The following is a 9,415-nucleotide window of genomic DNA, read 5'->3' on the forward strand; positions in this document are numbered from 1 at the left end:
ATGTTGATACTAATAAATGCTTTCTCCTTGTCACTTGATGCTGCTCCAAAAGGATTACAGAAATTAGTAGAGTTGTACAAAATAAGAAAGGATTTATCAAATATAATAATTGGTCATTTAACTGTAAATCCACAAAGGCTTGCCAGGGAGGTATTTCTGCAGTTATATTACTGTAACTTAAGTTCAAAAACACCCCAATATATCCTCTAAGACTAATATAATTCAGACAAGTTAAGCTGGCCTGCTGGAGTTGACATCATTATGGAGAGTAATGGGAAATAAATTTCAGAGGAAAAGTGCCAGCTGTGGAAACAACAGAAAAAAGAAAAGGAAGAACAATTCTCAGATCTGCTTCTGGAAATGTTTCAGTCTGACTCAAGAGTGACACCCAGGGACAATTTAGAAAGACCAGTATGAAATACACTTCTTTGCTCTCCTAATGTGATTATCGACCACTGGCAACTCCTCTCTGAACTTCAACTCCACATCTGCAAGCAGTAAAACTTATATTTGTTGTTTAGAAGAATAACTTTAGCATACTGTCAATTCTACTAGGGTATCAAACTACCAAAGAGGATTTCAAGAAACCAAATCATTTTCGCTGGTGAAGGAAGTGCAGGCAGGTAACAGCAGAGCACAGAGCAGAGCAGGACGCAGGATTTGGAGCTGTATCCCCAGCACTGAGCATCCAGCCAGAGCATTTCCTGCCAGCAACCCAAATTTCCCTGTTTGCTTCCTTCAACATCTGGAGAAGCCCAAGACTTCTACGAGTCCCTGTCAGTGCTCATTTTTAACATAGGTTAAATTGGTCTTACTTGTGTGACAGAAATCAGTCACCTGAAAAAGGTAAGGAGAATTTTATCCTTCACTATTTCATTGGGAAAAAAAAGCTATTGTGAGTTTCAACATTGAAATAATGAAATGAAAACTCTGAACAGAAAGCCAAAGCAAGTAATACTATTATGTCAATTATCGAACATAAAGATTTAAATTCATCTCTCATAGAACAGGAGCTTAAGGTCTACTTAGCACACACAGCTTCAACAACAAAGCTTTGTTCTGACACTGCTTTGGGGTTTCTCTCTTCATGCTTGTGCCAGCTTTTTTTTGCCTGACTGTACTTCAGAAATTCTGCTGGCATAATTACACAGCACTTATCAAGAGAAAGAGGGTTTTCTGCTAGGACTATTACATTCCCTTCACAAACAACATTAGCAAGGCTGACAAAGGAAATTTTCTGGCTGTATAGTTGCTTCTACATTGGTCGTTTTGTGCTGGCACAGCTCTTCTGGGTAGCACATGTAAGGTTTTTTTTCCACTCGCTAAGGCAACTGACCTACGCTGTCAAGTCTTATAGTACAGGCTTGGTCTGAGTTCTCTCCAGTTCTCTAAAGCTATTTACAGGAAAAATCCAAAGAAAAAAGTCCCTTAAAATCACCTCATCACAACAATCCTAAAAATGTGTGACATCAATGTACATTAAAAAACCCACCACTATTTCTTCCCCAAAGTTACTGTACTTCAAAGAACAGCAGTCTTACAGACAATTTTGTCCTAAAAAAGGGTTAAAACTTTCTGAAAGGGTTATCTTGGGAAATCCATATTTTGTTAAGTGTATGCTTTAACTGTATGGCTGGGAGGAGATAAGCTGTTCCAGGAATGGGGTACACACCACTAATAAACAAAACGAAGGGGTTATTAAAGGATTCATCCTGTTCATTAACTTTTAGAAGCTGCACAGAACAATGCTCTTTTTAGACACAATATTGTTAAATGTCATTTGGGCACAGTGCAAAATCAAGAACAATGAGGATTTTGCCTGTTTGGTTCAGCACATTTTAATGAGACCACTGCTTTGAAAACAGTGATGTTGCTGTTGCTACATCTGTTATTTCCAAAAAAGATTAAAGAACAAAACAACTGAAGAGAAAAATGTTCCTTAAAAATAGTAATTAAAATAACAAGAGTATAAACATTGCCAACTAAATCTCAGACAGCTTCTATATCCCTTACTATGTTCAAAGTCTACTTAGCTAGGAAGCAAGTTACGGAAAAGATTACGTGCACAGCACAGAAAAGCAGTGTTAATAGACTAGAAACCTTTTGGGGAAAGAAGATACCTTTTCGTTTGTCTGACATTCCACATGTGCCAACACAGTTGTGTAACTATAAAGGACAATGCATAAAACAATAATTGTGCAAGCAAGTTTGGATTAATCTAATATTTGTTAGAATGCCAGTGACATTTTAATGTTGCTGCAATAGTTTTTACAGAATGTTAAATTCTTTTTTTTTCTTCGCGTCATAATTTTTTGTTAGAAAAACAATCTCACACATACTACTATTTTAGTGACTTTGCAGATGGACAAAACAAACTAAAACTATTCAGAGGTATAATGCCAACAGGAGTAATGGAGTTAAAACAAAAATAAATGTGCATGAACACCTATGAATGACGTCAAGTGCGTGGCATACACCGAAGTCTAACAAGAATTTTTCTTCTGATGATTTTAACGAAATTCTCTAGTCATTCAGTGTTTGTGGACAAGTTTAGGTAACACACAATTACTTCATTTCAAATTCCCATGTACAGCATCACAGTGCCAGCATGTGCTCCCTCTCAAGACAGGATGGAAATTCTGGAATTCCAGAATATTTCTCCATGCAAATTGCTTTCTCTGGAATAAAAATACTGGCACAGAATAATTCTGGAATAATTAGTCCTATTTAGAAACAAGCTCACTATTTCATTCTTGCAGTTTCATAATGAAGTAATTATTTTCTGCAACAATGTTAACTAGCTATAGAAGAACAGCTTTAAAAATCCCATGACACTATTATTCTTTCTTCATAACAATAATGCCATTTTGCTCTAGTCATTACCAAAACCAAAATCTTAAGAGACTTCTAATGGACAAAATGCTCCCTCAACTGGAATTCTGGAGAGTTAAGAGGAAAAGAAAGCACATGAAAATCCCACATGGAACTAGTTTTCTATTCCCACCTACCTGGAGACAGCCAGCCAGCATGTAAAACTTCCCATATCAAATGCAAGTGTTACAAAACTCCTACCATATGTATAAGAGATCTGGCCTAAAGATGTTAGGGAACCCAATGATGGACATGGCAACCCTGAGCTTCTCCATGTCAGGCAGTCACTGCGATGAGGGTGCGAATAAACAGCATGTTACATACTCTGCATTAACAACCTGCATTGATATTTTCAGTGCTAAGTTCAACATTTTTATTATCTCACAACAACGTTTTTTTATTAACACAGTCTAGAAAAATTATATGAGGTACAGCTGAATTCTGTTTGATAGTGGGGACTCACCTTGTGCACCTGTGTGAGACTGTAAGCCCCACTTTAAATGCCAGCCACCTTTTATGCATTTTTTTACCTCTATATCAAGCTACAGGACTGACAATTTGATGGTATCCAGAATTGCAAATTCTTTGTTACTTGTCCCCTGCTAGAACAATACTAGCTTACAGCCCATGGAAGAACATCTCCTGAGGATCTGGCACTTAAAAGTTATTGTTGCTCAATCAACTCAGCATCCCAGCCCCTGAAATTCTAAAGTTACTTCAGGTCACAGGGAGCAAAAATATCATCTGTTTCCATTTATCATTTCCAGAGAATCCATGTATCTCAGGCTTGTAATATTTATTCTCCACATCCAGCAGATTTATAGGTGAAAACAAATTTACTTTAACAAAGTAGAAGGTTACTTTTGTAATCAAAATGTTGATAATCAAGATGGAAGCAGAACAGCCGAACAGGGGTCTGGATTGTGCTTAACAGGATTTATTTTCAGCTGCTTCAGCATCTTAACTGACATGATGCCTCCTCCCAGCAGTCCTACACCTGGCTTTCAGATCTCTAAAAACCTCACGGTCTCTGCTTTTCTTCAAAATAGATTCCCTCCTGTCTTTAACCTTTCCAGTCCTAACTCAGTTGGTAAAGTGATCTCATTCTTCCCTTCCCTGAGTGCGCGTTCTTTGCTCAGTACATTCCTTCCACATTAAGCAATCCTTCTGCTATTTACAGCATTTTCAACTGTCATAAGGTTTAGACAGTATGTATAGATTTTTCACAATGTGCACACCTAAACCCCCACCTTTATTTTGAGATTTGATAGCAAAAAAACCCCCACAGATAACAAACAGCTTTGACAGCAAAACTACTTACCTAAACCACCTTCCCCCTACTATTTATCAGTCTAGAAGTTCATGGTATCAAAACCATAGAAGAAATTCTGTCTAAGGAGTAAACTGCAATGACCGTGCATTCAAAGAGAGGCACCTTGGACAAAGAACTAGCTAGTGCTCAACTAATAGATTTTTCAAATCTGAACAACCAGCTAAGAACACACAGCTGAGAACTCTGGGCCCCCAGTTAAAGTCACATGAAAAAGGGGGTGGCACTCATAAAAACAAGACCTTTCAGGCTTTATTTCTAGCGATATACAAGCAAGAGAAAGAAAGGTTGTGTACACATACAAAAGTGAGAGACATGTGACTGCCTTGGAAAATAATGAGTTGAGCATATTAAATATTTGAGAGGTAAGGAGACGGAGATAGAGAATCATAAACTGGTACTTTGGTGTGTGGATCTGTGTATTCCTCTTGCTATCTAAAGTAAAAACAAATAATTTGTGCCCTTTTTGAAGCCTGCAGTATGTGCTTGAACTGCTCCAAAAGAAAGGCTTTAACTTTAGATTGGAGACCTCAAAAAGAAGAATCCAGCTCAGAAGTGCTCATCAGCAATCTATAAAGAAATGTGTAAGAGTTAAGTTGCTAAAGTCCTTTGAGGATGCCCCTCCGCAAGCTTGGAGTAATTCTACAAATGCACTGTGGAAGAGAGCTTATGCTAGGGTGCTACATTTGGAAAACCGAAGAGGACTTTTGTTTGAATCTCTTCCAATCAAATAGCTTAAAATATGTTAATCTAAGACCACACAAATACAGCAATTATGTGAGTGTCCAGCAGAGGGAGAGTAATAGGTTGGAAACAGCATTTGTTAAATAGCAGGGTTAGAACAAGCAAATCAGTTAAAAGACATTTCCAGGTCAAGATATCTTAGTTTGGATTATACATGGTCCTGTGCAAATATAAAAGCCTCTTTATAATTCACTTACGCTTTCAGGAACACCAGCAAAGCTTAGGGTAGACTTGGCTCTTGAAAAAGCCATGATGCTTAAACATAGTGTGAGGTTTGTTCTCCAGTTCTCAGCTACATCTCCACAGACTACCTGGAAAGAGAAATTACTAGAGTTTAAGAATATTAATTTACAATCTCCTGGCACCTAATCAAACTTAAACTCGTTCAGTATTTTCAGTTCTGTGTCAGGCCTCATTAATACTATGAAAAGTATTTAGAAAAACTCTGACATAGCCTTCCTTCAGCAGAGGTCTATCACTTGGACTTACATACAACCTTCATTCATGTTTTCCACAAAAGCTTTCTGGACTCATTTAACTCCACCTGCTTCTTCTAAATAATGCTAAACTTGATTTCTAGGATGTCTTTTGAGATTGTTCCTTCACATAAGCCTCAGATAAAGAGCTAAGCTTCCAGAGTGGCACTTTCATAGCTGAGCAGAGTTTCCTATATTTTTCTTTTAATAATTTACCTTGCCACTCTGGTCTTTTCTTCCTCCTAGGTAAATAACTTGTTCTTTTGGCTTTGTTTCTAAGGGCTCATTCCGACTTCAAAGCAATTCTAAATATCAGGCTACTCATTTAAGTGCATAACTAATGTACATATTTGAATACCTTTACATTTCAGGGCATGGCTCACAGTGCGTCAGCTGAATTTCAGCTTGCTGCCACACCAGAAAGGGAAGTGTTATTCTTTTCCTGCTCCTCCCAATCTCAGCCAAATGCTTGCTTTCCCATTTTACGGCAACTCAGGAACTTACCTGATCCCAAGATAAACTGAGTCAGTCTCCTCATAATGCAGCACCCTAAGACCATTCTCCTTCCCCCTCAGACTGCTGCTGCTTTATCGAGTTCAAGAAGCTGTCCTGTTGGTGGTGAGCTGCCCACTGCTTGGAGCTGTTAACCTCTTTGAAGCCTTCTAGTGAAATATGTGAACTGAAGCAGAAAGGAAAGATATTAAAACATTGGTATTTCACAGGTACATCTGCTAGGGTATAAAACACTTGTGAGAACCCTGGGTGAAAGTTACTACTGAAGTACAGAATACTATTCCTAATACCATACGAACAAGGAGCTCCATATCACCACTATAGGACTGACTTATCACAGGCTGCAAACTAGTGGTGAAGCTACCTTGAGATAGTTTAACATGCAGATAGCTTGCTCTCACTAAAAACAAAGTCCCGCGCCCCATTCTTATGTTGTGCCAGCTCTGGCGTTTGGCAATCACCTATTAAGAGTTGATTCATCTCAGCAACCCAGGAGGAAAAAGAGAGTGGATTGTTCTGTAACTCAGCACAGTCAAATGAGCCAGGAGGCAGCGCAAGGCTGTGGAACTGCGGCGGCGGGGGAGACGGTTCCTCTGCACTCCAGTCCCCACGTGTTCACCCCGAGGTGGTCCGGCCTCTTCTAAGCAGCGCTTTGATAATTAAGTCGGTTATGATGTGATGATGGATTTATATGGGTGGCTCTCAATAAGAAAAACTTTTTTAGTATTTATTAAATGAAGAGCTAGTATATTTGTTCTAAACATTTTGATGCAAAAGAGGTTTAAACAAGAAAAGCTTTTATAATTAATTAAAACCTGAAGAGAACATGACTATTAACATTCCAGTAGATATTTTGCCAGTAAAATTATCATGATTCCACTTCAGTTTTGTTTTGAGAACCAGCTGTCCCTAAGTGGAAAAACAAACTACTAGCCCTGTTAAAAATTTAATATTTGAGTTTACACAATTCCTATGAGTGACACAGCCTGCAAAACAGGTTTGTACACTCTGAAGGACATCCGGCACCTTCCAAAATTCTGTGGACTAATTGTTTATATCCCTGCAGGTACCTAGGGAATAAATACCTGTCAGGGAAGGAAGGAAGGAATGTTGGACAACACAAGCAATTCTTTTCCCCTGGAATCAGTGGCAATACACACTTACATACGTCTGATCAAACACATATTCCCCACACTCCCCTCCACCAAAAATTAAAAAAACAAAAAGAACCTATCACAACTGAGTACTTTACGAGCCGGCAGAATGAAGCTCCATTTCAAAACCCTTCAAGAAGCCTTTTTAAGGAATGCCGAAGTGTATGGAGGAATTGCTGCCTACGTGTTCTGTGGGCTGGTAATCTCAAGGTAAGTCTTAATTGCCCTGAAAATACAGTACTGTGGGAAAGCAAGATATGGGAAAGCAAGACATGCGGTTCCAGCCACCTGGATGATAAAGGAAGATCAATACTAACATGACCATCTGGACGGTCAAAGAAGAAATAATACTAACATAATTAGATCACAGCAACTAGTCAAAATATAAAGGGCCTAGGCGTGTGAATAAGTGGGTCAGAACGCTGCCCACAAGATATGCATGGGAATGTGACTGAAAACAGTCACGACATGAGTCTGGTGTGTTTGGGATAACATTTTTTGAAAAAACAACCTGTCTAACCTCTTGGTCCAGCCCCATGTCTGTAAACCTATAAATTAAGAACTGCTAATAAAAATCAGCTCAGCTCTGCTCAGCTCTGCCTGGCTCTGCTCTTGCTGCTGACAAGAACTCTGTGCCTGTGTGTATCTGCCTGCATCTGTATGAATCGTTCCTCATCGCCGCACAGTACCTGCCTCCAGTCAAGCCTTTCCTGACTTGTAGGCTGTGACAAGGCTCAAACAAAAAACAAGCTTGCAATACAGCACTGCAGTCATTATAAACCTGAGCTATTAAATGCTTATAATGGCAGTTAAAAGTGGACAATAACAAGCCACTCTATCAGCAGAATTCATAAAGCTTGGTTTCCACTGGTTTTTTATCTATTATTCTACAGATTCAACAGTAGTAACCCATGAACTCCTTTGTTCCTACTGGTGTTACCTTGTTTCCATACTAAATGGAATGTATCAGATGCCTACTGGTTAATAAATGTCAAAAAGGAAGGGAAGGGAAGGGAAGGGAAGGGAAGGGAAGGGAAGGGAAGGGAAGGGAAGGGAAGGGAAGGGAAGGGAAGGGAAGGGAAGGGAAGGGAAGGGAAGGGAAGGGCCAACAAACAAAACCAAAACAAATAAACATCCAAACAAACCTTTACTAAGTGGAGAGTGCTATATTGAGGTGTTCCCTACGATTCCTAAGCAGCTTGCCTCGGAAACTTATTTCTTCCTCCTGTAGCTTTACTTCTGCTTCCCCCATTCCCCTGATAAAAAAGGATCAGATCCTGCTCCTGCTTCTATCCCAGCCCTTGGTGGGACAGCATGCAATTTTTTTTAAACAGAAACGTGACTGCCACACACAGCTGAGAAACTTACTTGTAGTTTAACAAAATTCTAAATATTACAATGGTAACACAGGTGAGTATCTTCCTTAATTATACTCAACTTTGAACAGCAGAGGCCCCGACAATGTGTGTCTGAGAACCAGTAGGGAACTCTGCACCAGAGAATAACCAGGGTGGTCTTTAAAACTCGTTCCTCAGGCTCTGGTGAGCGTAAGCTCTTGGTGCTTGAAGGAAAGACTTCCACTTGGTCTCTCGTCATTAATTACATTTTTTAATTTCAAAATGAATTATCTGTGACATTGGTGGCGATTTTTTTTTTTACTTTTATAAGTGCTGCTTTAGACACTTGTGTTTTCTCTGAACATGATCAGTTGGAAGCACATTTTTCCATTGACACATGCGTAGAACTTTTTGCTTGTCGAGGATGTACATGTCACTGCTGGTGTGCAGCCAGAAACTGCCTGGTTCTTCTGTCAGGATTGTCTTACATAAATGCCACTTCAGGAGAATTGGTGTAGCTCTCCAACCAAAACTGTGCGGATTTTGTACCAAATTGAGGTCTTTACTTTCTACTTCTAAGCCCGCCTGCTTTCAAAACAACTCTGCAACCTGCCCTACAATGTTCTAATGTAACGAATGCTGCAGATGACTCAGTCCTGGCGTGTGAGCGCTCCAAGAATCTCCCTTCTCTGGAGTACTTGCCTCGTCTAAACAATTCTACTGAATCTTCCAAGACATAATTCTGCCACAGCCGTGTGCAGCCTCCTGACCAAATTCTGCTTGTTTTCCTACCATTCCTCTCTGTCTCCTCCAAATATACTTAACTTCAAGCAACGCTTTTTTTTTTTTTTTTTAAATGAATTCTAATAATCTTACTGGCGAAGGGCCTTACTACATGACAAGTTCTACCGAATTTGGCTTACGTGGACTTTTTTAACACGATGATAACCAAGTCAAAGCGTGCTGCAGAACCGCCAAAATTCGCACTTT

This window comes from Caloenas nicobarica, chromosome 14 (genome assembly GCF_036013445.1).
Source record: "Caloenas nicobarica isolate bCalNic1 chromosome 14, bCalNic1.hap1, whole genome shotgun sequence".
Classification (NCBI taxonomy): Eukaryota; Metazoa; Chordata; class Aves; order Columbiformes; family Columbidae; genus Caloenas; species Caloenas nicobarica.